The 26,845-nt window shown below is 50.9% G+C and overlaps 1 long non-coding RNA gene across 1 annotated transcript in view; it reads left to right on the top strand.

Annotated features, from left to right (window-relative positions):
• The first annotated feature begins 3,357 nt into the window (after nucleotides 1–3,357).
• The window catches only part of LOC140409474 (uncharacterized), a 70,606-nt gene continuing 47,118 nt past the window's right edge, over nucleotides 3,358–26,845 (top strand). Inside the window, exons 1-2 of the long non-coding RNA XR_011940343.1 lie at nucleotides 3,358–3,516; nucleotides 7,951–8,305. This is a non-coding gene — a long non-coding RNA (uncharacterized lncRNA). The remainder of the gene's footprint in view (nucleotides 3,517–7,950; nucleotides 8,306–26,845) is intronic.

Raw genomic sequence — 26,845 nt, forward strand, 5'->3', positions numbered from 1 at the left:
ATCCAATATTGCCCCTCCTCTGGTCGGGCAATCTACATACTGTGTTAGAAAAGTTTCCTGGACACACTGCACAAACACCACCCCATCCAAACTATTTGATCTAAAGAGTTTCCACTCAATGTTTGGGAAGTTAAAGTCACCCATGACTACTACCCTGTGACTTCTGCACCTTTTGAAAGTCTGTTTCCCAATCTGTTCCTCCACATCTCTGCTACTATTGGGGGGCCTATAGAAAACTCCTAACAAGGTGACTGCTCCTTCCCTATTTCTGACTTCAACCCATACTGCCTCAGTAGGCTGATACTCCTCGAACTGCCTTTCTGCACCTGTTATACTATCTCTAATTAACAATGCCACCCCCCCACCACATGTCCATTCTTCTGCAGGTCCTCCAGCCGACGGAGCCAGCCCATCCCGGGCGTCACCCTCCCCTGATTCCAAGGAGGACACCTCGGAGGAGAGCTCCGGTGATGCAACTGTGGTTTGCAGCACAGTTGTCATTCCCACCCTCCCCCAGTAACACACCTCAGCGGCACATGCTAGTGGACAGGCTTCTGGGGCACAATGTGGTGAGCACCGCATCGCTGATGATTTACATCAGCTGGAGGCAGAAACCCCTGGGTGAGACAGCAGTCGGAGGTCTGCTGGATTCCAGGACCCAGCTGGGTCCCAGCCTGATGCTAAGCTTGTGGTACAGAGGTACTCGGAGATGATCGAGACAATAGGGAGTGGTTGGGACATTCAGAGGGAGATGTTAGCATCACTCCAGCAGATCCATAGCCAATTGGAGGAGTCCCAGAGGCTATGCGTGCAGGAGATGGCACCAGCATTGAGTGGCATCAAGGCCAACACTGCTAGGGTGGCGACCCTAATGGCGAGCCTGGTACATGACGTTGTCACTGTGAGTGAAGGCATGCAAGGCGCCGCACAGTCGGTGACGGCCATGGCTGAGGGTCTCGGCAGAATGTCCGACTCACCGGGGTGACGCCCAGTACCAGGCCGACCTTGGTGAGATTCTGCGGGACATGTCCCGCTCTCAGATGGGAATGGTCGAGGCGCTGTGGAGCTTGTCCCAGTCGCTGAGGAGCATCGCCGAAGGTGTCGACATAATGGTGCAGGCATCAGAGAACTGCCAGGACTGGCAGAGCCAGATGATGCAGAGGCAGCGGGGGCCCGAACCAGCTACCTCCATCCCGAGGTGAACCCCAGAACCCTAAGGGCACCAAGCGGGAGGAGAGGGCGCTGGGTGACAGGCTGGACCCATCCCATGGAGTGGCGACGGTGGCCACCAGCTCCCCCGATTTCCACCTCTCTGATGAGGCTGCGTCTCGAGGTCAGCACACGGGACAGGGCAGCGCGGCTGTGCATGTGCCGTCGAATAGTGAGCCGGGGCCCTCCTACCCCAGAGGATGCCCGCCAGGGGCATTGAAGGTCACGGGAGGAGGTCGGCAGCTGGCAGCCTCCACCTCAGATGTGCATCCTGGAGAAACACATAGGCGTAGCGGTAGAGCTAGGAGGGCCAAGCACATTGAGGTGGGGGATCCAGGGGAGGGGGGAGGGAGTGGGGGGTGAGGCGGTGATGGGGGGGAGGGGTGGGGGGTTGGGGGTGGAGTGGATGGCACCACCGGGAGTTGACTATTGCACAGCACATTAATCTCCTTCTTGCACAACCATTATGATGCCTCTGTCACTTCCTTCTGCAATGCGGGCTGACCCCCAGACCCTTGCTCCATCGCTCCAGGCATCCCCCCTTCCATTGGCACTCACCCATCCTCCGGCTGTGGACATGTCCCTGGAGCTATGTCCCATCCCCTGGGTGTTCGGATGTTGCGTGTGTGATGTTGACTCCCACAGTTTTCAAGCACAGTGTCCAGGCATCGGGGTGTGACTGGGGTGCTAGGCAATGACTCCCACATGATATATGGCCCGCCCACCCACATGAATCCACTTGGCCTGTGTGAAGCTCACACTTACCCACGATTGCCAATTCCCTATTAGCAATAACCTCCAGCCACGCAGCCAGAGCCCTCAGCATTCGGTAGGGATTATGGGTGGTCGGTGGAGCAGACGGGCAGGGACAAGGGTTGCCCCTGAATGGTTACACACGATCCAGCTGTTGGCATGATGGTGCCGCGATGGGTGCCTCCCAGCGCCTCCCCCTCCCCCCATGGCGGCCCACCCCTGCGGAGGGACCCCACCCCCAGCCGAGCTCCACCCCCACCTGCGGAGCACAGGGGCAGCAAGCCCAGCATTCCCGGGCTCTTTGCCTGTGAGCAAGGATGGCTACTCACCTCCTCGACTCCCCACAAAAGCCCTTCCACCAAGTTCACATTTTTCAAAAGGAGTACTAATCGGCGCCAGCGTGAGCACTTGCTGGGGAGGCCGCTGAATGACGGGAGGCCATTGGATATGGGATCGCTCTCGTTGTTTATATGGAAATGGGGCTTAAATGGTGATAATTGGTTTCTTGCCACGCTACGATGAGATCCCGATTTTGCCTACGGGAGGGGGCCGGTAGCATCACAAACTGTTTGCCGCCCGGCGCAGATCTCGGTTTTGGCCTCTCCCACTAATCTCCGGTCTCGTTACGCTTGACCGAGAGCGCAACGAGGCTAGAGAATCGTGCTCTTAGTCTCCCAAATGGAGCATTTTGCCTACTGTGTGCAGTTTTGGGCTCCTTATTCAAGGAAGGATGTAAATGTGTTGGATGCTGTTCAAAGGAAGTTTATTAGGTTGATTCCTGGAATGATCGAGTTGTCTTATGAGGAAAGGTTGGACAGAGTGGACTTGTATCTACTGGAGTTTACAAGAGTGAAAGGTGACATGATTGAAGTATTTAAGATCCTGAATGCTTGTTGACAAGATGGCCATTGAGAGGATGTTTCCTCCTGAGTGTGAGTCCAGAGCTAGGGGGCACTGTTTTAAAATCAGGGCTCACGTTAGAGGACAGAGAGAAGGAGAATTGTTTTCTCTCAGGATTTTACAACTTTGGAACTCTCTGAGGTGGTGGAAAGGGAGTGACTGAAGATTTTGAATATTTTTAAGATGGAGATGGATAGATTCTTATCAGGAAAGAGAATCAAATGTTACTGAGGGTAGAATGGAATGTGGTATTCACATAAACACATCAGCCATGATCTTCTAGAATGGCAGAGCAGGCTCGAGAGGCCGAAAGGCCTACTCCTGCTCTCATTTTGCGTGTTTGTATTTATCGCCTCCTGCTTGCTGCCCAGGCAGCGGCTACTGACGCCTTCGGAATGCTGACAGGACAGGTGGAGCTGTCGGCCAATCAGATTGGCTGGTAGCTCCAGAGTGCAGGACTCCCACCCCTCCTTGATGCACCCCACAGTGATCCCAGCCCAGATGTAGAGAGGAGGAGAGTTTTAGGGCGGGAATTCTGGAGCTTAAAGCCCAGTCAGCTGAAGGCTCAACCACCAGCGGTGAAGTGCTTCAAGTAGGGGATGTGCAAGAGGCCTGAATGGGAGAAGCACCGTCGCTTGAAGAGCCCAGGAGGAGGTGAGAGAAAACGGGAGCAGTAAGCTCATGCCGTCATTTAAAAAAAAAGAATTGTACAAGTGAGGCATTGCTGATCCAGTGGCTCAAGCGGGTCAGCGAGCACATCAACATTCCTCGACCACAAAACATTCTGGTGACGGAAAACAACTACCAGCAGGAAGTAGCTGCACTCTAGACCCCCCCCCCCCATTTCACAGCAAAAGATTGCAATGTTTTAAACCTCAAACAGGTGCCTTTTCACCAAAGTGCATTATTCAGCTTGCAACTGTTCGAAAAGGGACATTTTGAAAATTGTCGTGGTCACTTGCTCTCAGAGTTGGTGAAAAGGGCAGGACGTCTTTTGTCCAGTCCGTCAATAGCCCCGAAGCATGCATTCTTCCTCCAGAGCGTGCTCGTGACAACTTTTCTATTTGACCTGCCCATCATCGTGCCCTGAGCCTTCAGGCAAAAGGTGCATTGTATCTTGCGGCTTGGCCCCTGTTTGTTCTTTCGCTCTTAAGCTTGTACGCGCCTCAAGTATAATTAGACAAAATTTTATTATTTGAAAGGGCAACTGAAGAACCAAGTACTCATTAGGAGAGGGGGATGAAAAAGAACTATAATAACATGACTGAATGCCAAAACCTGTCATCGGGTAATGTTGCTGAATGCCAGTAAGTTGCTCGAGCAATCGTTTGAAAGGGCAAGCTCCAAACGACCACCTCCAGAAGACTGAATTCTTCACTCGCTGTGGCGTGCCATTTCTAAATATTCATTTTCTATATCAATATAACCATTAGCCCGCTAATCACCTGCAATGACGGTGAGTCACATTCTAGATATATAATTTTTGAGTTTATGAGATGTCCTTGTGGAATAAACTGGAATTGAAGCGGAGCTGGCGCATCTATAATTATTTGTCAACAGCTGTCGTGTTTGTCATACACTTGCTGTGTTTCTTTTAAACTGCACCCGCAGTTTTTCTTTGTGACTTAAAGGGAGAGTACTATCATGTTAGGAAGAACTCCTGATTATCATAGAATGATATGGTGAAGAGGGAGGCCATTCAGCCCACTCAGCCTGTGCTGGCCCTGCACAAGACTCCCATTCTCCCACACTTTTCCTTTGTTATTGTCAAGTGTTCAGCCAATTTCTTTATGAAAGGTGCAATTGGATCTGCTTCAGCTACCCTTTCAGTGGGTGTATTCCAGATCATAACCATTTGCTGCATCACAAACAAAATCTCCTCACCCCCTCATCTGCTTCTTCAGTTAAGTGTCAATATACCCAAAGAGGTGAATGTCTACATTCATGATGGTGGCGGATTTTGGGTCAGGCGTTACTTTCTCAATGAGGCTAGACATGGAAAATGTTCAAATGGTGAAAGTTTCAAAGAGAAATTTAAAAATTGCACCAGAAGATCTTGGGAATGCACAGTATGTACTTCAGTCACCAGACGTCTTGTGAGAATTCAAAGTGACTGGGCAGGATTTTCCGTCCAGCGATGCCGGATTCACGAAAGGCGATTGGGCGGAGAATTGCGTGTGAGGTGAAAATCGGGGCCGGCGCCAAGTGCCCGACAGACTGCCATGCTCTGGTGCCTTAACAGCAGCGGCACTGCAGCCTACTCTACATGTACAGTAAACGGCATTGGCAAATCATTCGCGTGCCCAACCCAGTATTCTTTGGGACCTCCGCGATGCTCCACTTCCGCCGGGAGGAATTACCGACGGCGAGTTTCACTTGCGGGTTTAAAATTTGGGAAATAGGCGCCATGGCTGCTCAGGAGAGAGAGGGTGCACGGAAAGTGTCCAACATCGCTATAGTGTGCGCTGACAGTTGTGCCGCTGGCTCTGGGGCTTCTGCCATGGCCGGGGTGTTGCTCGTTGTGTCTTTACTTAATTTGCTCTGTTTTATAACCTTTGCTCTAGAGTCGCCAGGTATCTTTATGATACCACCACAAGGTTCAAGTTCAAGTGCTGATCAATAACTCAACACACCAGTTAGTAGGTTTCAAATCAAAACACATTTATGATACACAGTCAATCACTACTCGTGTATAAAACTCTACTTACTAGACAATCTCTAACACTAAGAGGCCTATACTTAGCTTTGGAACTGGCCCACCAGGTCAGGGGAACAAATGGCCTTCCGTTCGATTCTGAGTCTGCAGGCTTCAAAGCTGGTATGGACTGGTAGCTAGGAGCGCCTATCTCGTAGCGAGCGTTGACTGGAGACTTACTTGGTTGGTGCAGCTACTAGGCAGGTTATGGTCAAGGGTTGTTTCGAGCTGCTGAGAGGCCCTGCCAAGAAGGACGAATTGAACTTGGGGACTCTATTTTATAGTCCCCAGGGGCTTCGCGCCCTTTTGGGCGGACCCCGTACCTGGTTCCAAGTGATTGGACTAAGTTCTGATCACTTGGATCGATTTCTCCAATACTGGAGCTGTTCCCTGATCACTGGGTGGTTCCTAAGTGTCAGTTGGCTTCCTTTGTCTTGGCTCCTGCTGGCGCCGAGGAGTCTGGCTTGGCCTTGTTTACCTTAACTGTTTCCAATTGTTCCCGGGGATTGCTCATTAATATGTAGATGGTTGTTAATTTCAGTGCTGCCCGGGTTCCTGCAAGTTCTGATATACAGGAAACTTTGCACCTGCTTGTTTTTCCTGCTTTTGACTGAATTTCCCTGCATTCTTAGCGGATCTCCATTTTAAAGTCGGGAAGTGGCCAACCCAGGTGGCTACAGGGGGGAGTAGAGGGGGGCAGCCAGGAGGTGGGCCATGGGGGTCAGGGTGGACGGGCACGGAACACCATTGCCACAGTCTATAAGGCAGCCATGCAGCTGTGCTTGCCAATGACTGCCCACTGTGAACTTAGTGCCATGGGTTATATGGGTGTGTGTCCCCTCCCCCAGGCCACCCCCTCAGGTACTCTCTGTTCCCAGTCGACCCAACAATGGGTTAAGCACGCTCCAGCGAAACAAGTGCTATCTTCTTGGCTGGGATGATTGTGTGTGGGGAGTGGAGTGCGAACATGTGGCTGCAGCTTGTCAGCCTCTCAAGTGCCAATCCCGACCCCGGCAAATCCGACACCGTTTGCCATTGGAATCGATCATGTTCCATGTGGCGCGGTTGAGGAATTGGTTCGAGACTGGTGCCAAATTCGTTATCGTGGAAGCCCACCGATTCAGTCCTGGCGTCAGTATTTAGTCTCTGAAACGGAGAATCCCACCCATGATGTTTAGGGTGTGCGTCAGTCAGCAGACCTGAAGACTAAAAGAGTATTTAAGTCAGGTTAGAAAATGATAGAGGTGGAGGGAATCAGCAAATATGTCAGAAGGAGCAAATGAGTGGAAGGAGCTGCCAATCATTCTCAAATGAATGACCATGGGGTAATATAGAAGACAATTGGTAAAATGAAGAAAATACAAGGTTGAGGTCTCCACATGCAAAATAGTAGCAGATAAATAGAAGGACAATATTGAGGAAAGAATAGTGGAAAATGCAACAGATTTGAAATTAAGGCAAAAAATAGAATTACAGGATGTGGGCATCGCTGAGCATTTATTGCCCATCCCTAATTACCCTTGAGTGATGAGTGGCCTACTTGAACCACTGAAAGTCCCTGAAAGTGTAGGTACACCCACTGTGCTGTTAGGGAGGGAGTTCCAGGACTTTGACTCGGTGATAGTAAAGGAAAGGCGATATATTTCCAAGTCATGATGGTGAGTGACTTGGAGGGGAACTTCCATGTGGTAGTTTTCCCACATATCTGTTGCCCTTGTACTTTAATGTGGTAGTGGTCATGGGTTTGAAGGTGCTGCCTAAGGAGCCCTGGTTAATTCCTGCAGTGCATCTTATAGATGGCACACATGTCTGCTACTGTGCATTGGTGGTGGAGCGATTGAATGTTTGTGGCTGGGTAGCAAATCAAGCGTGTTGCTTTGTCCTGGATGGTGTTGAGCTTCTTCGGTGCTAATGGAGCTGCACTCGTTGAGGCAGGTGGAGAGTATTACATCACACTCCTGACTTGTGCCTTGTAGACGGTGGCTTAACACAATGTTGTCATGGACAATATCGCTGCTTGATTGGTAATCCACAAAATCCACCCATTATAGAAACCCACGTGATTTTCATTCCTTCTAAAAACAAATGGGATGAAAATGTGACCCGTCCTGTGACTGGTGGGCTGACCCCCTCGATCAGGCTAGCACACCCAGACATTGATGATGAATACTCTCCAAGGAAGGATCCGTCAAGATGATAATCCCATCGTTTAACCTGGCTGGATCCAATGCTATTGCCTTGCAGCAGATGTCTGTTGTAAATATGGAAGGTGAGCACAGTGACAAGTGTGCACTTCTAACTGAGAAGCATCAGTTCGATCTCAACAGACACAAAACCATAAGCATTTCAGAGAGATTGGTTTTACTCAGTGCCCAAATTGTTGTATTTTACAGAAATGACCTGCCTGCCACAGGTGTATCCTGGGACGGAGAAGAGAGCGATTTATAACAATTTTGCGAACTTCAAAGGAGTATGGTGAATAATGTATTTCTTCCGGCGTTATAGACTGTCTTCAGCCGCACAACAATACTGTCGGGAAATTCACTGCAGCTCAGAATGAAGCAAATCACAAATGTAAGTTGGCACCAACCAGCTTTCATTTCCTTAGTGTCCGGAATTGAGATTGAAGCTGCCGAAGAAGAAGAAAGCAGAAAGGGACAAATAAAACCAGGAGTGAGGTGACAAGCAAAGGGCGTCAGGGCCGGGAGGAGGTCGAGAATGGAGTGCTGCTCCATTTGCATCTACAAGGTGATGTAGCAGATGCACCAATGACCCCCGCAGCCCCCGCCCCATCTCCCCCACCAAGGCCATGAGCATCATGAACTCCTTTGCAAATGATTCTTTCAAGATTACGTCCTTTTTTAAAAAAATATATATTTTATTCAAGTTTTTTGGCCAAACATAACAATACGTAGTGTTTCTTTTACACAACAATAAAGCAATATAAATAACCGTGGCCAGTTTTAAACAAATAAATAAGTAAATAAACAAAAACAAACAAAAAACAACAAAACTAAATGGCAACTGCCTTGTCCAAAATAAATAGTCTCCAAAAATACAATCCAATATACAATTACAGATACCAAATACCTATACATATACAATAACATCCCTGAGAGTCCGTCCGATTCCTTCCCCCCCCCCCCCCCCCCCGGTTGCTGCTGTTGTCTACTTCTTTTCCATTCCCTCTATCTTTCTGTGAGATAGTCGACGAACGGTTGCCACCGCCTGGTGAACCCCTGAGCCGAACCCCTTAACACAAACTTAATCCGTTCTAACTTTATAAACCCTGCCATATCGTTTATCCAGGTCTCCACACCCGGGGGTTTGGCTTCCTTCCACATTAACAATATCCTGCGCCGGGCTACAAGGGACGCAAAGGCCAACACGTCAGCCTCTCTCGCCTCCTGCACTCCCGGCTCTTCTGCAACCCCAAATATAGCCAACCCCCAGCTTGGTTCGACCCGGACCCCCACCACCTTCGAAAGCACCTTTGCCACCCCCACCCAGAACCCCTGTAGTGCCGGGCATGACCAGAACATGTGGGTGTGATTCGCTGGGCCTCTCAAGCATCTCGCACACCTATCCTCTACCCCCAAAAATTTACTAAGCCGTGCTCCAGTCATATGCGCCCTGTGTAGCACCTTAAATTGTATCAGGCTTAGCCTGGCACACGAGGACAATGAGTTTACCCTACGTAGGGCATCAGCCCACAGCCCTCCTCAATCTCCTCCCCCAGTTCTTCCCATTTCCCTTTTAGCTCATCTACCATGATCTCCCCCTCGTCCCTCATCTCCCTGTATATGTCCGCCACCTTACCGTCCCCCACCCATGTCTCTGAGATCACTCTATCCTGCACTTCCTGCATCGGGAGCTGCGGGAATTCCCTCACCTGTTGCCTCGCAAAAGCCCTCAATTGCATATACCGAAATGCATTCCCTTGGGGCAACCCATATTTCTCCGTCAGCGCTCCCAGACTCGCAAACGTCCCATCTACAAATAGATCTCTTAGTTGTACTACCCCAGCTCTTTGCCATGCTCCAAATCCCCCATCCATTCTCCCCGGAACGAACCTATGATTGTTTCTTATCGAGGACCGCACCGAAGCTCCCGTCCCTCCCCTATGCCGTCTCCACTGCCCCCAAATTTTCAATGTAGCCACCACCACCGGGCTTGTGGTGTATTTCTTTGGTGAGAACGGCAACGGCGCCGTCACCATTGCTTGCAGGCTAGTCCCCCTGCAGGACGCCCTCTCCAATCTCTTCCACGCCGCTCTCTCCCCTTCTCCCATCCACTTACACACCATTGAAACATTGGCGGCCCAGTAGTACTCACTTAGGCTCGGTAGTGCCAGCCACCCCCTGTCCCTACTACGCTGCAAGAATCCCCGCCTCACTCTCGGGGTCTTCCCAGCCCACACAAAACTCATAATGCTCTTCTCAATTCTTTTGAAAAAAGCCTTCGTGATCACCACCGGGAGGCACTGGAACACAAAAAGGAATCTCGGGAGGACCACCATTTTAACCGCCTGCACCCTACCTGCCAATGACAGGGACACCATGTCCCATCTCTTGAAATCCTCCTCCATCTGTTCCACCAACCGTGTTAAATTAAGCCTATGTAATGTACCCCAATTCTTGGCTATCTGGATCCCCAGGTACCGGAAGTCCCTTGTTACCTTCCTCAACGGTAAATCCTCTATCTCTCTGCTCTGCTCCCCCGGATGCACCACAAATAACTCACTTTTCCCCATGTTCAGTTTATACCCTGAAAAATCCCCAAACTCCCCAAGTATCCGCATTATCTCTGGCATCCCCTCCGCCGGGTCCGCCACACATAGCAACAAATCATCCGCATACAGAGATACCCGGTGTTCTTCTCCCCTCCCTAAGTACTCCCCTCCACTTCCTGGAACCCCTCAGTGCCATGGCCAGGGGTTCAATCGCCAATGCAAACAATAACGGGGACAGAGGACATCCCTGCCTCGTCCCTCTATGGAGCCGAAAATAGTCAGACCCCCGTCCATTCGTGACCACGCTCGCCATCGGGGTTCTATACAGCAACTGTACCCACTTGATATACCCGTCCCCAAAGCCAAATCTCCTCAACACCTCCCACAAATAATCCCACTCCACTCTATCAAATGCTTTCTCGGCATCCATCGCCACCACTATCTCCGCTTCCTCCTCTGGTCCCCACTTGCCCTTTAACTCCTCCACCGAGGCCTCCTTCTCTTCCTTCAGATCCTGGTAAATCGCCGAAACCTTGCCTTCTCCAACCCATACACCCGAAATCACCCTGTCCCGAATCCCACGTGCCGGAAGCAGCGGGAATTCCCTCACCTGCCACCTCACAAACGCTCTCACTTGCATGTACCTGAAGGCATTTCCCAGGGGTAGCCCAAACTTCTCCTCCAGCGCCCCAAGGCTCGCAAACGTCCCATCGATGAACAGGCCCCCCCCATTCTTCTAATCCCTGCCCAATGCCAGCTCCGAAATCCCCCATCCATCCTTCCTGGGACGAACCGATGGTTCTCCCAAATCGGGGGCCAAACCGAGGCTCCCACCTCACCCCTGTGTCGCCTCCACTGCCCCCAGATCTTCAGCGTCACCGCCACCACCGGACTCGTGGTGTACCTTGTCGGCGAGAGCGGCAGCGGTGCCATCACCAGCGCCCTCAGGCTCGTGCCCACACAGGACGCCATCTCCAAACTCTTCCACGCCGCCCCCTCTCCCTCCATTACCCACTTACGGATCATCGCCACATTGGCTGCCCAATAATAGCCACATAGATTCGGCAGCGCCAGCCACCCCCTGTCCCTGCTACGCTCCAGAAACACCCTCTTCACCCTCGGGGTCTTATTCGCCCACACAAATCCCATGATGCTCCTGCTTACCCGTTTGAAAAAGGCCTTGGGGATCACAATGGGAAGGCACTGGAACACAAAGAGAAACCTCGGGATGACCGTCATTTTGACCGACTACACCCTACGCTAGTGAGAGTGGCAACATATCCCATCTTTTAAAATCCTCCTCCATCTGCTCCACCAACCGCGCCAAATTGAGCTTGTGTAGGGCCCCCCAACTCCTAGCTACTTGGATCCCTACGTACCGAAAGCTCCTTTCCGCCCTCTTCAGCGGTAGCTCGTCGATCCCCCTTCCCTGGTCCCCTGAATGCACCACAAAGAGCTCACTCTTCCCTACGTTGAGTTTATACCCCGAAAAGTCCCCAAACTCCCTAAGGATCCGCATGACCTCCACCATCCCCTCCATTGGATCCGCAACATACAACAGGTCATCGGCATACAACGACACCCGGTGTTCCTCTCCCCCCCGGACCAATCCCCTCCATTTCCTGGACTCCCTCAGTGCCATGGCCAGCGGCTCAATTGCCAGTGCAAACAACAAGGAGGATAAGGGGCACCCCTGCCTCATCCCCTGGTACAGCCGAAAGTACTCAGACCTCCGCCGGTTCGTAGCCACACTCGCCACCAGGGCTCTATATAACAGCTTGACCCAACTGATGAACCCCTCCCCGAACCCAAACCTCCGCAACACTTCCCAAAGATACTCCCACTCCACTCGGTCAAAGGCCTTCTCCGCGTCCATAGCTGCCAAGCATATGTTCATCAACATTCTCTACCCACCCTCCACCCCACCCCCCAACCCCACCCCTACCCCTGGAGATCCAGACCATCATGCCCCCCGAGCCATGTGTCAAAACGGTGGAAGGAAGAGACCGAGTACACCAGCTCCATATCTAAAAATGCAGATATGAGTCTCCTGGGCCTTCTGCGAAAGAGTCCATCCAAAATGCAGCTGTTCTATGAAGTTGTTTTGCTCCGTCTATCCCCTCCCTCTCTGACCCCCTCAATATTAACTTGCCTCCAGTATCACATTAAAAACCCTCAAGCTGACGTGTCAAGACGTTTCCTGGCCTTCTGTCCGGTATTAATGCCCTATCCCATCTCTCCTTTTCCGGTGGGGACCTGGACGGCTTCCGGAGCCTTGGTGAAAATCCTATAGGTCTGACGTTGGGCCTTTTGATAGGGCAGGATGGGCTTCCTGCCCTGTGTCCTTTCCCATGCCTTGCAAAATGGCCACGAGCAAAAGCAGGAGAAGGAGGTCTACCTGCCCAGCTTGGTGGCCATTTTGTCTTGCTATTCCACCTCCATTTAGTCCTGTTTTGGGATCACAAAATACAACCCCTGGTTTCAAGGTTATCAATGTAGGGAAATAAATATTCCACGGCTCACAATGTTTAAAACAAAAGACAGGAAAAACAGAAGGAATGGCCCTGATAATAACAGCTAGTGGAAGGACAGTATTGAGAAAGGAACTTGGTTCAGACGATCATGAAATATATCAGAATGATTGGGGATTAGGAATAACAAGGGTCAGGAATAGAGTAGCTATAGCTTTCAGCAGAGCATTAAGTGATAAATAATTGGTGGTGTAACAAAGACAATATAATAATCGTGGGGACTTTAATTTTCATTTCGACTGCACATCTCAAACTGGCAACGGTAGTTTTAAAGATGAGTTGGTATGATGTTTTCCTGAAACAATATGCAATGAAACAAACTAAGCATAAAACTATTTTAGATCGAATGAGGCAGGTTTAATTAGTAATCTCATCACAAATGGTCCTCAGGAAAAAAGTGACAATGGCATGAGTTTTTAAAATTATTTCATGGGACGTGAGCAGTGTTGGCAAGACCAGCATTTATTGCTCATCACTAATTGCCCTTGAAGGTGAGCTGTCTTTTTGTGCCACTGCAGTCCACCTGGGACAGGTACACCCACAGTATCGTTAGGAAGGGAATTCCAGGATTCTGACCCAGCGAGAGAAGGAACGGTGATCTAGTTCTAAGTCAGGATGGCATGTGGCTTGGAGGGGAACTTTCAGGTGGTGGTGTTAAAGAACATACATACAGTGCAGGAGGAGGCTGCACTGACCCACTTAAGCCCTCATTTCCACCCTATTCCCCCTAACCCAATAGCCCCTTCTAAGGGCAATTCAGCATGGCCAATCCACCTAACCTGCACGTCTTTGGGCTGCGGGAGGAAAACAGAGCACCCAGAGTAAACCTACACAGACACGGGGAGAACATGCAGACTCCGCACAGACAGTGACCCAGCAGGGAATCGAACCTGGGACCCTGGCGCTGTGAAGCCACAGTGCTAACCACTATGCTACCCCCATGTGTTCCGATGTGGTGGTGAAGGTCACACATTTTGAAGTTGCTATCGAGCAAGCCTTTGGTGAGTTGATGCAGTGCATCATGTAGCTGATGCACACTGTTCCTAATGCACACTGTACATAATTGGTGGAGGTGATAAATGGTGAAGATGGTGATTGGGGAGCCAATCAGCACTGCGTTGCTTTGCTATTGAATTATTGAGCATTGTTGGAGCCGTGCTCACCTCGGCAGTGAGCACGGCTCCAACACCCCTAACTTCTGCCTTATAGAGAATAATTTAATTAATAATTAATAATCTTTATTGTCACAAATAGGCTTACATTAACACTGCAATGAATTTACTGTGAAAAGCCTCTAGTTGCCACATCCCGGCGCCTGATCGGGTACACTGAGGGAGAATTCAGAATGTCCAATTCACCAAACAAGCACTGTCGTGTTGGGTGTTCCGATACACAAACGAACCAACACGGTTGTAGATGGTACAACTCTGTTTTATTATTCTGTACAATAATAACTATTAACTTCTGGCTGTGGTTCGTACTTCACCAGTTAACCTGTGGACCCAGCCCTAGCACTATCTTAGTGAGGCACTCAGCACATGGTGTCTGTCTGAGTGGCGCGCTGTGAGCTCTGTGCTCTGAGCTATCTCCTGGTGGAGTGAGCGGGAACTGTGGTGTTCCCTGTTTTATAGTGCGTGTGCTCTCACTGGTGATTGGCTGTGATGTTGCGTGTGTGTTGCTTGGTCCGTCGACCTGTCCATCAGTGTGTGTGTGTGATTGTACCATGATATGTTAATATGGATATCATGACATCCCCCGTTTTCACAAGAATATGTGCCTACATGGTAATAAATATTGGTGTGTACTGAGTGCGGCTGAGTATATGTGTGCAATATTTACAACATGTACATGAGGCTAAACTATATACATAGGAAGGTGTCTGGTGCAACATAGCAATGAGGTTGTACCACAAACAAAACAAGTGCAATAATCAAATATCGAAAGAGGACTCCTGGAACGACAAAAAGAGAAACACGTTAACATTGTTGCACAACAATTCAGTGAGTCCAATGTGCAAACAGGCTCATAAGTCAAGTCTAGTAGGTGGGCGACAAATTCGGGTTGACCGCCTCAAGGGTGGGTCAGGATCCACCGGCTGAGGAATGGGCCTGGCCACGGGCGATAGAGGAATAGACAGAGTGGCAGGAAGCTCAACAAAGTCGACATCAGGGACAACAGGAGGACGTGGCACCGGTGCATGATCACGTAGCGAACGCGGAAGCAGCCTAAGGGCCCGCCGATTACGCCGGCAAATGGAGCTATCAGGCATGCGAACCAGGAACGAGCGGGGAGCCACGCGGCAGTGAGAACCTCGGCAGTTGCCGACCAGCCACCCTCTGGTAGGTGTATGCGGATGTTGTCTCCAGGTGCCAGGGCAGGAAGATCAGTTGCCCGAGTGTCATGTGCCACCTTCTGCTGAGAACGCTGCTGTCGCATCCTTCGCAGTACTGGAGCATGGTCGGGTTTAGGAACATGAATGGCACAGTGGTCCTGAGGGCGCGACCCATCAACAGCTGGGCTGTTGAGAGGCCTGTGGACAGTGGGGCCGAGCGATAGGCCAGCAGGGCTAAACAGAAGTCAGATCCGGCATCAGCAGCCTTCCAGAGGAGCCGCTTCACGATATGCACGCCCTTTTCCGCCTTGCCATTTGACTGGGGATGCAGAGGGCTGGACGTCACGTGTGTGAAGCCATACGAAGCGGCAAAAGAAGCCCATTCTTGGCTCGCAAAACAGGGGCCATTGTCCGACATGACGGTAAGCGGAATGCCATGGCGAGCAAAGGTTTCTTTACATGCTCTGATTACAGCTGATGATGTCAAGTCGTGCAGGCGTATGACCTCCGGATAATTGGAAAAATAGTCAATTATGATGACGTAGTCCCTGCCGAGTGCATGAAAAAGGTCCACACCCACCTTTGCCCAGGGGGACGTTACCAACTCATGGGGTTGAAGCGTCTCGGGGTTGCGCCGGCTGAAACCTTTGGCAGGTGGGGCAGTTGAGCACCATGTTGGCAATGTCGTCGCTGATGCCTGGCCAGTACACAGCTTCTCGGGGCCCTCCGCCTGCACTTTTCAACCCCGAGATGGCCTTCGTGTAGTTGTTCGAGGACAAGCCGGTGCATGCTGTGTGGGATCACAATCCGGCCCAACTTTAGGAGGACACCATCAATGACGGCCAAGTCCCTGACATTGTAGAATTGTGGGCACTGCCACTTGAGCCACCCTCCCGTCATGTGGCGCATCACACGTTGTAGAAGGGGGTCAGCCGCAGTCTCACGGCGAATGTGGGCCAGACTTGCATCAGTAGCTGGCAGATTGGCCGATGTGAAGGCTACATGTGGTCGACCTGACGGACGACCCCACCCCGATTCGGGCGGTGTGCTCACTGCTCTGGACAGGGCATCTGCGAAGATGAGGTCCTTTCCCAGGGTGTAGACCAGTTGGAAGTCGTACCTCCGGAGCTTGAGCAGAATGTGCTGGAGGCAAGGGGTCATCTCATTGAGGTCCTTTTGTATGATGCCGACCAGGGGGCGATGGTCGGTCTCCACGGTGAACTGAGGAAGACCATACACATAGTGGTGGAATTTATCTATGTCGGTTAACAAACCCAGGCACTCCTCAATCTGCGCATAGCGCTGTTCTGTGGGGGTCATGGCCCGCGAGGCATAGGCGACCGGGGCCCATGATGCAGTGTCGTCCCGTTGCAGGAGTACCTCCCCAATGCCGGACTGGCTGGCATCAGTCGAGATCTTTGTATCTCGAGAGGTGTCGAAGAACGCCAATACCGGGGCGGTGGTGAGCTTGATCTTGAGCTCCTCCCATTCCTTCTGGTGTGCGGGCAGCCACTGGAACTCCATAGTCTTCTTCACTAGGTGGCGAAGAGCCGTTGTGTGGGAGGCAAGGTTGGGAATAAACTTTCTCAGGAAGTTGACCATCCCGAGAAAGCGTAGCACTGCCTTCTTGTCTGCCGGCTGCGGCATGGCTGCAATAGCTGTCACTTTGTCTGCATCTGGACGCACCCCTGACCGGGATATGTGGTCCCCCAGAAACTTTAGCTCAGTTTGGCCAAAAGAACACTTGGCTCGGTTGAGGCGCAGGCCGTGTTCTCGTATCTGAGCAAAGACGCGCTGGAGACGACTGATGTGCTCCTGTGGTGTGGTGGACCAGATGATGACATCGTCAACATAGACGCGCACCCCTTCGATGCCCTCCATCATCTGTTCCATGATTCAATGAAGCACCTTGGATGCCGAGATGATGCCAAACGGCATCCTATTGCAGCAGTATCTGCCAAAGGGAGTGTTGACGGTACACAGCTTCCTGCTGGACTGATCCAGCTGAATCTGCCAAAAACCCTTAGAGGCATCAAGCTTCGTAAAAATTTTAGCCCAGGCCATTTCGCTCGTGATTTCCTCCCGTTTGGGACTGGGGTAGTGTTCCCTCATGATGTTATTGTTCAGGTCTTTCGGGTCGATGCAGATCCGGAGTTCGCCAGAGGGCTTTTTTACGCACACCATGGAGCTGACCCATGGCGTAGGCTCCGTGACCCGGGAAAGCACTCCTTGGTCCTGCAGATCCTGCAGCTGCTGCCTGAGGTGGTCGTTGAGTGGTGCTGGGACTCTACGAGGTGTGTGAATGACCGGGGTGGCGTCCGGTTTGAGCCGTATTCTGTAAGTGTAGGGCAGTGTGCCCATGCCCTCGAAAACCTGCTGGTTGTGGGCGAGAAGCGAGTGGAGCTGTGCCCTAAAGTCTGCATCCAGGAAATCGGAGAACAACTGCTCTACGTCAATTATCAGAAAGAACACAGAATTCATCTGGACTGACAAACATACTGCAGAATGGACTGATTTGAAACAACAATTGATACAAGCTCCATGCTAATCATTCTTTGATCCGTCAAAACCAACCAAAGTTTCAACTGATGCAAGTAAAAATGGCATTGCTGCTGTTTCACTGCAACAAGACCGTTTTGATAATTGGGTTCCTATTGCCTATCGTCAAGATCGATGACTGACACTGAGTGTAGGTATGCCCAAATCGAAAAAGAGTGTCTAGGGTTAGTCACAGGGATTTCCAAATTCCAGGACTACATATATGGTCCACACAAATTCACAGTGGAAACTGACCATCGTCCACTAGTACACATCATAGAACAAAACTTAAATTACGTGACTCCCAGACTTCAGCATTTAATGATGAAATTGAGAAGATACGATTTCACACTGAAGTATACACCAGGTAAAGCATTAGTAATTTCTGATACTTTATCTAGGTCAGTCAACACTGACATTCTCCAAGAAGAATCCATCAATGATGTTGGTTCACATTTGCAGCTATTCAAAGAATTGCTACCTGTATCAGATGTCAAATTCCAGCAAATTTGCATCGAAACACAGAAAGATACCACGTTGGTGAAAGTTATGAAACATCTTCAAGAAGGATGGCCCAAAGACAATTGTCCGCAATACCAATCCATTCAGTCAGAGCTGACTATTGAAGATGGTATACTGCTGAGACAAGATTGCATTGTAATTCCACAAATCGTGCGTTCTGAAATGCTATTGAGATTACATGAGAGTCATCTAGGCATTGAGAAATGTAAACGACGTGCCAGACAGTCTATTGGCCTGGTATCAACAATGATATTGCGAACATGATCTCGTCGTGTTCAACATGTCAATCCCATCAAAGTCAGCAATGCAAAGAACCACTGCAACCATATGATCTAGTAACACCACCATGGATCAATGTTGGTGCTGAGCTTTTTCACTTTTTTGGAAAAGACTATCTTGTAGTCATTGACTATTTAAATTTTTTTCCTGATAGTGAAACTGAATGACATCACATCCAACAATGTCATAAAGGCACGGTAAGCGGGATGCTCCGCAATCGGTGCAATGGCCTGACACCGGCGTCAAAAACGGCACGAACCACTCCGGCGTCAGGCTGACCGGAAGTAGCTGAATCCTCCACACTTCCGGGGGCTAGGTGGACGCTGAAGGAGTTGGCGCCGCGCCAGCCGGCACCAAAGGGACTGCACGAGTCCGCGCATGCACCAAAGGGCCGGCGTGATCCCGCACATGCGCGGAACCGCTGGCGTACTCTGGCGCATGCACAGGGTCTTCTCCGCGCCAGCCATGGCGGAGGCCTACAGGCGCCGGCGCGGACGGAAGGAGTGCTGCCACGGCACAGGCCCACCTGCAGATCGGTGGGCCCCAATCATGGTCCAGGCCACCGTGAGGGCCCCCCCCCCCGGGGTCAGATCCCCCCCGCACTCCCCTGAGGACTGCCCCAGCCGACTTACCTGCCAGGTCCCGCCGTGTGGGACCATGTCTAATCCACGCCGGCAGGACTGGCCAAAAACCGCCGGCCGCTCGGCCCCTCAGGACCCAGAGAATTGCCGGGGGGGGCCGCTGCCAATGGCGCCTGACCAGCGTGGCGTGAACCCCGCCCCCGGCCGAAAACCGGCGCCGGAGAATATGGCAGCCGGCGTCGGGGTGGCGGGATGGGATTCGTGCCGCCACCCAGGGATTTTCCGACCCGGCGGGAGGTCGGAGAATCCCGCCCGGTATTCCCAGTATCGTAACGCCTGACAATGGCCCTTGTTTCTCAAGTCATGAACGGCATGATTTCTCATTGAAATACAATTTTCAACATGTTACTTCAAGCCCACACTTTCCGCAATAAAATGGAAAAGCAGTGAAAGGTGTTCACATCATGAAACAGCTACTTATTGGTAATTTTATCATCCTGGTGCATTCAAGAGTAATATATATATTTTAGATAAGTCATTATTTAAAATATAACACCCCCACCCGAAGTTCCGCCACCCCCCGCTGAGCACTGGGGTGGCAAGACCAGCACCCCCGGGCTCTTTGCCTGTGAGCAAAGATGGCTACTCACCTCCTCGGCTCTCTGCAGAAGCCCTTCCGCCAGGTTCACGTTTTTCAAAAGGAGAACTAATCAGCACCGTTGGACAAGGGGTCGTTTCGGCCTCACCCGTTATTCACCAGCCTCGTCTCGCTCGAGCAAAAGCGCAGCGAAGCCGGAGAATCACAGTCTGTATGTTTTCAAGAAGGAGTTAGATTTTGCTCTTGGGCTAACGGTACTAAAGGATATAGGGGCAAAGAGGAAACAGTTACTGAGTTGGATGGTCAGCCGTGACCATAATGAATGGTGGAGCAGGCTCAAAGGGTCGATTGGCCTCCTCCTTCTCCTATTTTCTATGTTTCTATGTGGGGAGCAGGCAGGAGAGTCAGTAGGAGATCAGCCATGATTGTATCGAATGGCAGAGTAGGTTCAAAGGGCTGAATGGCTTACTCCTGCTTCTATTCCTCACGTTTTTATGTAACCTCCCCTTATTGAACGCTGTGCAGCCATTTAAAGGATATTGTTACCAACAGGACATGTTCACAAGCAGACATTTTCTCTGCCTGTATCTCGCCATAGATACCCTGTTGCAAAACGTAACATAGGGATGATACGCACACACAGTATTCATTTTGCCAGGAGCACAAAACTTGTGGTACAAATGGCTCAAAAATCTGTTTTGCTTGTCTTAGTTGTGGAATTTATATTGGCTACCCTGCTGATTCCCCTGCACCTTTTTGATGGGTGCTACGGGAACTTTTACATTCACTTGAACAGCAGATCGGATCTTGGTTTAAGATCTCATCCACATGACAGCAACTCTGAAGGTGCAGCGGTCCTTCAATCCTACGTACAGTGAACTCTCAGCCCAGATTATGGGCTATAGTCCTGGAGTGTGGCTTGAACTGTGACCTGTGTTGAAAATCTTTTGTACGTGTAATACAGTAGGTCAGGCACGGTCCCGTAGTATTCAGGCTGCCGTACAAATTGAGATGAGAAAAGATGAACTGCAGCAACTCACCAAACATCCTTTGACAGCACCTTCCAATCCCACAATCCGTATCAACTACCATCAGTCAATGATGGGTGGTACAGTGGTTAGCACTGCTGCCTCAGCACCGAGGTTCAAACCCAGCCCCGGATCACTGTCCGTGTGGAGTTTGCACATTCTCTCCATGTCTGCGTGGGTCTCACCCCCACAATCCAAAGATGTGCAGGGTAGGTGAATTGGCCACGCTAAATTGCCCCTTCATTGGAACAAAAGAATTGGGCATTCTAAATTTATAAAACATTTAGGGGGGCACGATAGTAAGTGGTTAGCACAGTTGCTTCACAGCTCCAGGGTCCCAGGTTCAATTCCCGGCTTGGGTCACTGACTGCGTGGAGTTTGCACTTTCTCACCATGTGTGCGTGGGTTTCCTCCGGGTGCTCCGGTTTCCTCCCACAGTCCAAAGATGTGCAGGTTAGGTGGATTGGCTATGCTAAATTGCCCTTAGTGTCCAAAGAGGTGGGGTGTGGTTGCTGGGTTATGGGGATAGGGTGGAGGTGTGGGCTTGGGCAGGGTGCTCTTTCCAAGGGTCAGTGCAGACTCGATGGGCAGAATGGCCTCATTCTGCGATGTAAATTCTATTATTCTAGAGGTAATGGAACCTGGGAAATCTATCAAAAGCACATTGAAACCAAACTCTATCCGTGTCTTTGGAAGGTGTGATTGGATACTTTCTTATGTGACAAGATAGAGGCATCTTGAAGCACATCAGTTGGATGGTGTCAATTGAAGAGCTGCAGTTGATCAGTTCTTCTCGAATCTCTAGGGGTGGGAAGCGTGACTGTCATCTAAAATGACAAGAATTCAAATTCTTCGTCATTGAATCGTTTAATGGCGCATGTATCTCAGCAAAAATATTGTATTGCATGAAATCTGCTCACTTAAAGTAATCAAGTAAGATTATACACACTTTGGGCTTCCTTTTAGAGCTGGTAAACAAAAAAAACATGAAAGCTTGTCAATCAAAAAAGCTCTGCCCTACTTACTGGCACTGGGACTAGGAATTATTGCAGCTGCTTTTTTCGAGCTGGGGGGGGGTGTTGGGGGGGGTGGGGGTGCTGGGAGGGCAAGGTCGGTAACGCACTGGTCATCGCACTGCTGCTATTCCTGGTAACCCTGAGGGTCAATACCTCTGGATTCAAAAGAAAAATGCGGCTAAATCTCATCTGCCCCTGCTTTCAGTTCCAGGAGTAGCAATTCGCAATCTGCCGCGGCCTGTCCTGTTGAGCCAGGCAACCCACAAACTTGATGCTGCCTTCACATGTCCACGACCGCTGAGTTCACCCAAGCGCAACCTGCGTTGCTGGTTGGCCGAACGCACAACAGGGAGGCATGCAGCAGTGCAAGACTAGCATGCATTGGAACTTGTCTCCGGCTCTTAAAGGCAGCCTGCCTTTCTTAAAGGGAAGCCGCATTCATTCCAAGAGAGCTGATGTCGGCAGCCCGAGGTGGAATGACCTGTGATCGGAAGCAATGGAACACCAGGGAAGCGAGGGGGCTCCCAGATGTACGGATGCCTCAGTGATAAAGGCTGACTTTGGAGCAAAGGGGGAGGGGATCATCAGCCATTTATAGAGGAGTTATCACTTGTCACGAAGCAGCTGGGTCTTCTTGGCTCCAAAAGACGTCGGGATCGGCCGCCTGCTTTGGAATGAAGGCTCATGGCTGCTGTCAGTCGGACATTCTCTGACAGAATGGTTTGTCAATGCCTATACAGCAACTGCACCTGGTCTGTATGGGGTAACCTGCAGAGTCCTGTGTGTGCATCCATGGTTCCTTGCACCATTGAGAATCCCACTATCCTGGCAAAACCATCAACTCACTCTGCTTCTCTCGGCTTAGAGAGAAAATGATGAAAGCGCCTTCCTTTACACACAGGGCCTCCAGCAATGGATGGCATACTGGGAGATGCTTATTCTGTTGCCTTTTTACATTTGGAATGATCCAGCCATGTTGAACTTTAGCGCAATGGTAACCTTGCTGGCTTCCCTTGCACTGGTGTGAGACTGCAGGTCTCTTTGAAGGAGATAGCACAGCTCTTTGGCCGCCTCCTTGTTGAAGGAGCAGCTTTAGACATTTCTCTTGGACGAGGCACAGGTTGGAGAAGTCATTGTCATAGAGGCAAAGCTCGGGATTTTCCAGGTGACATTGTTTCTTGCCTGCCCACCTGAAACTTTGGCATGGAACGCATCCCCAAGATTACAGCGACCCCGCAACCAAGAGCTCCATGGAGACAGGTTAGCCCCCCCTCACTCAGGGAAATTCCTGGCTCAAATAGATGTTGGCCATGTCGATTGTAGTTTGCATCTCAGCAGCACCAGTGGCAACAACGGCTCAGACTGGGACAACAGGCAGGCCCCAATCCTGGAGCCCAGGACCTGGTAAGTGTTGGGAGTCACAGGAAGTGAGGCCTTGCAAGTGCAGGGGGGGAGGTGGCATTGAAGAGAGGGGGGGGGGGGGAGATTTGATGGAGTGGAAGGAAAAGGATCAACTGCAGGACCAGAGGTTGAGTGGTGTTGGGGGTTCTTGAGGGAGGCCCAAGCAGGGTGTCCCGCTGAGCCTCCACGCTCCATAAATGAACTCAATTGAGGCTGGGTGAGGCCCAGCCCTTAGGTGGCAATAATTGTCCATCGGAAGGTCTCAATTGAGATGAGGGCAGGCAGACAGCCTTTGGTCTCACCCACCACACCCAAAATTATGAATAGTTTGGGGGCAGGCAGAAGACCTTAGAGGAAGCCACTCGGGAAATTTTAGGCATTATCCCCTCTGGTGGGGGACCCTAAAATGCTGTCTATTTATTTTGACACAGAAGGAAGCCATTCAGCCCATCACATCCATGCTGGCCTTCTGTAGAACAATATTCCATTGTCCTACACTGTTGGTGCAGCCCTGCAATTTTAGACCCCCTCAAGTGGCCATGTAATTTCATTTTGGGTTGGATTTGACTGCCCACTGCCAGGTCTGTTTCCGCCAGCAGGGAGCACCCATCACATGAGGAGTGGCAAGCCCACCACCACCTCCCCACTTACTCCCGGGCTGTCCCCATAATGTTGCAGGTGGGTGGGTGCTAAAATTGACAGTCATGCACCATTCGTAAATGAAGAATGAAGTGTCAATTGAGCTTGTTGCAAGCCAATTGACGTTGATAACACACCGCCCATGCTACAATATGATTGGCATGGGCAGGCTGGCAGGAGTGGGCAGGCTGTTTCGTTGAAGCAAACTGGTTAAGAGGTGGGAAGAAAGTTTTTTTATGTTCTTTGTGGGGATTGGGGGGGGAGGGGAGGCGGTGCCCTGTGTTACCCATCCCCCCTCCCTCCCAAAAAAATGATTCCCCCGCTTTGCTCTCCGTTCCTCCCAGCCTGACTTCCACAACCTGCCCAGGATTTACCTGACTCTGGACACCATCGCTATTCCTCATGGGCCTACCTACCATCCCAGCAACATTGACGGCGGAGTCCTGCCGCTGTTGGAGTTGGCTGGCAGCTCTCGAGAGTGGGGCTTCCTCCTGCTGGGAGGTGCAAGGCCCACTCTGTGCTTGTCTAGCCTGTCGGCAGCAGGAGCTTCATTTCAGTGCGACTGTCTCTTGTAACAGGGGAGTGAGCGGTATGCCCCAACCTCCCTCCTGGCCTCTCACCGTAAAATCCAGCCCTTTGAAATCATTCATCGTCTTTTCTTTTATCACCATGATAGGCTGGAAGTTCCTCGTAAAATTTTATCTGAGAGTCTCAGTTTTGTTGATCATGCCTTTGCCTTTTATGTGACACTTTGTCAAATTACATTCTTCAAGTTCATATGGGCAACATCCATTGCAGTCCTTTCATCGACCTTCCCTGTTACTTCATCAAAAGTAATCAGTTGGATTAGTCAAGCACAATTTGCCTTTTACAAATCTGCATAGACTTTCCATAATTACCTCAAACCTCTCCAAGCGCCTGTTGGTGTTTTCCCTGATTATTCTTCCTAAAAAAAATTACCCGCCACTGATGTTAAACTGAGCAGCTTGTAGTTACGAGGAATGTTCTTACATCCTTTCTTGAACAAAGGTGTCACATTCGTCACTCTCCCATCCTCTGGCTCCTTTCCCTATCTAGGGCAGTTTAGATTTCGGTAAGCCCTCTCTCTATCTCCCACTCCTGTCTATCAATTTTCATCCAATCTAAAACCTCTACCATCTCCACTTTTACCAATAGTTTTTGTCAGCATCCCCTTCTTTGGTAAACATCCATACAATATACCAGTACGTATTCTTGTCTTGCCTTGCGTTTCGAAGCAAATATCACCCTTTTGTCCACTTACTACTTTCATGCCAGTGGAAGGTTTTTCAGTTATTTTTCGTGTTAACTGCCATTCTATTCCCATATCGAAACCCCAAGGATGTCTGACATTCTGTTGGAGAGCTCTCTTCCTCCTCCAGTTTTGCAGATTTCCCCCTTCTGTAGACTCCGCTCCACTTGTCAGTCATTGCAGATTCAGACAAGACAACTACAGCCACCATACCTGTCACAGTGTTTGGAGTAAATATTCCGATCCCGCTTGCTGCTGGAATGGTTATGGGCGGGCCAGATAGATGACGGACCATTTAGATATCCGTTAACCTCAGGCAGGAATTTCTGGTCTCGGAAAGGGCACAACCAGAAAATCCCACCCATAGTTTGGGCAAATGACGAAACCCTCTACCGTCCCTGAATGAGTGCACCAACTCACGCCACCTCCCAAAACAATCCACGTGAGTTCCGCAAACTTCACCACAGCAGAAGAAAGTCAAAAATAAGTCCTTTGGACTTTGGATGGCTGGGTTGGGGGTGTCGCTGAATAATTACATAGCTGTTCACTGCGCCTGTACACCCGCAGGTCCAAAACCTTAGATCAACCATGCAGCCAGAAGGGCTGATTGACACCATGATCTGAGTACTTTCTCCTGACACTTTTGGTGCATACTTGGTACGACTGAACCACACCATAGCCCACACTGTCACCCACACTGTCACCCACACTGTCACCCACACTGTCACCCACACTGTCACCCACACTGTCACCCACACTGTCACCCACACTGTCGCCCACACTGTCGCCCACACTGTCACCCACACTGTCACCCACACTGTCACCCACACTGTCACCCACACTGTCACCCACACTGTCGCCCACACTGTCACCCACACTGTCGCCCATACTGACACCCACACTGTCACCCACACTGTCACTCACACTGTCACCCACACTGTCACCCACACTGTCACCCACACTGTCACCCACACTGTCGCCCACACTGTCACCCACACTGTCGCCCATACTGACACCCACACTGTCACCCACACTGTCACCCACACTGTCACTCACACTGTCACCCACACTGTCACCCACACTGTCACCCACACTGTCACCCACACTGTCACCCGCACTGTCGCCCACACTGTCACCCACACTGTCACCCACACTGTCACCCACACTGTCACCCACACTGTCACCCACACTGTCGCCCACACTGTCACCCGCACTGTCGCCCACACTGTCACCCACACTGTCGCCGACACTGTCGCCCACACTGTCACCCACACTGTCACCCACACTGTCACCCACACTGTCGCCCATACTGACACCCACACTGTCACCCACACTGTCGCCCACACTGTCACCCACACTGTCACCCACACTGTCACCCACACTGTCGCCCACACTGTCGCCCATACTGACACCCACACTGACACCCACACTGTCGCCCACACTGTCACCCACACTGTCGCCCATACTGACACCCACACTGTCACCCACACTGTCACCAACACTGTCACTCACACTGTCACCCGCACTGTCACCCGCACTGTCGCCCACACTGTCACCCACACTGTCACCCACACTGTCACCCACACTGTCACCCACACTGTCGCCCACACTGTCACCCACACTGTCACCCGCACTGTCGCCCACACTGTCACCCACACTGTCGCCCACACTGTCACCCACACTGTCACCCACACTGTCACCCACACTGTCGCCCATACTGACACCCACACTGTCACCCACACTGTCGCCCACACTGTCACCCACACTGTCACCCACACTGTCACCCACACTGTCACCCACACTGTCGCCCATACTGACACC

This window comes from Scyliorhinus torazame, chromosome 3, assembly GCF_047496885.1.
Source record: "Scyliorhinus torazame isolate Kashiwa2021f chromosome 3, sScyTor2.1, whole genome shotgun sequence".
Taxonomy (NCBI): Eukaryota; Metazoa; Chordata; class Chondrichthyes; order Carcharhiniformes; family Scyliorhinidae; genus Scyliorhinus; species Scyliorhinus torazame.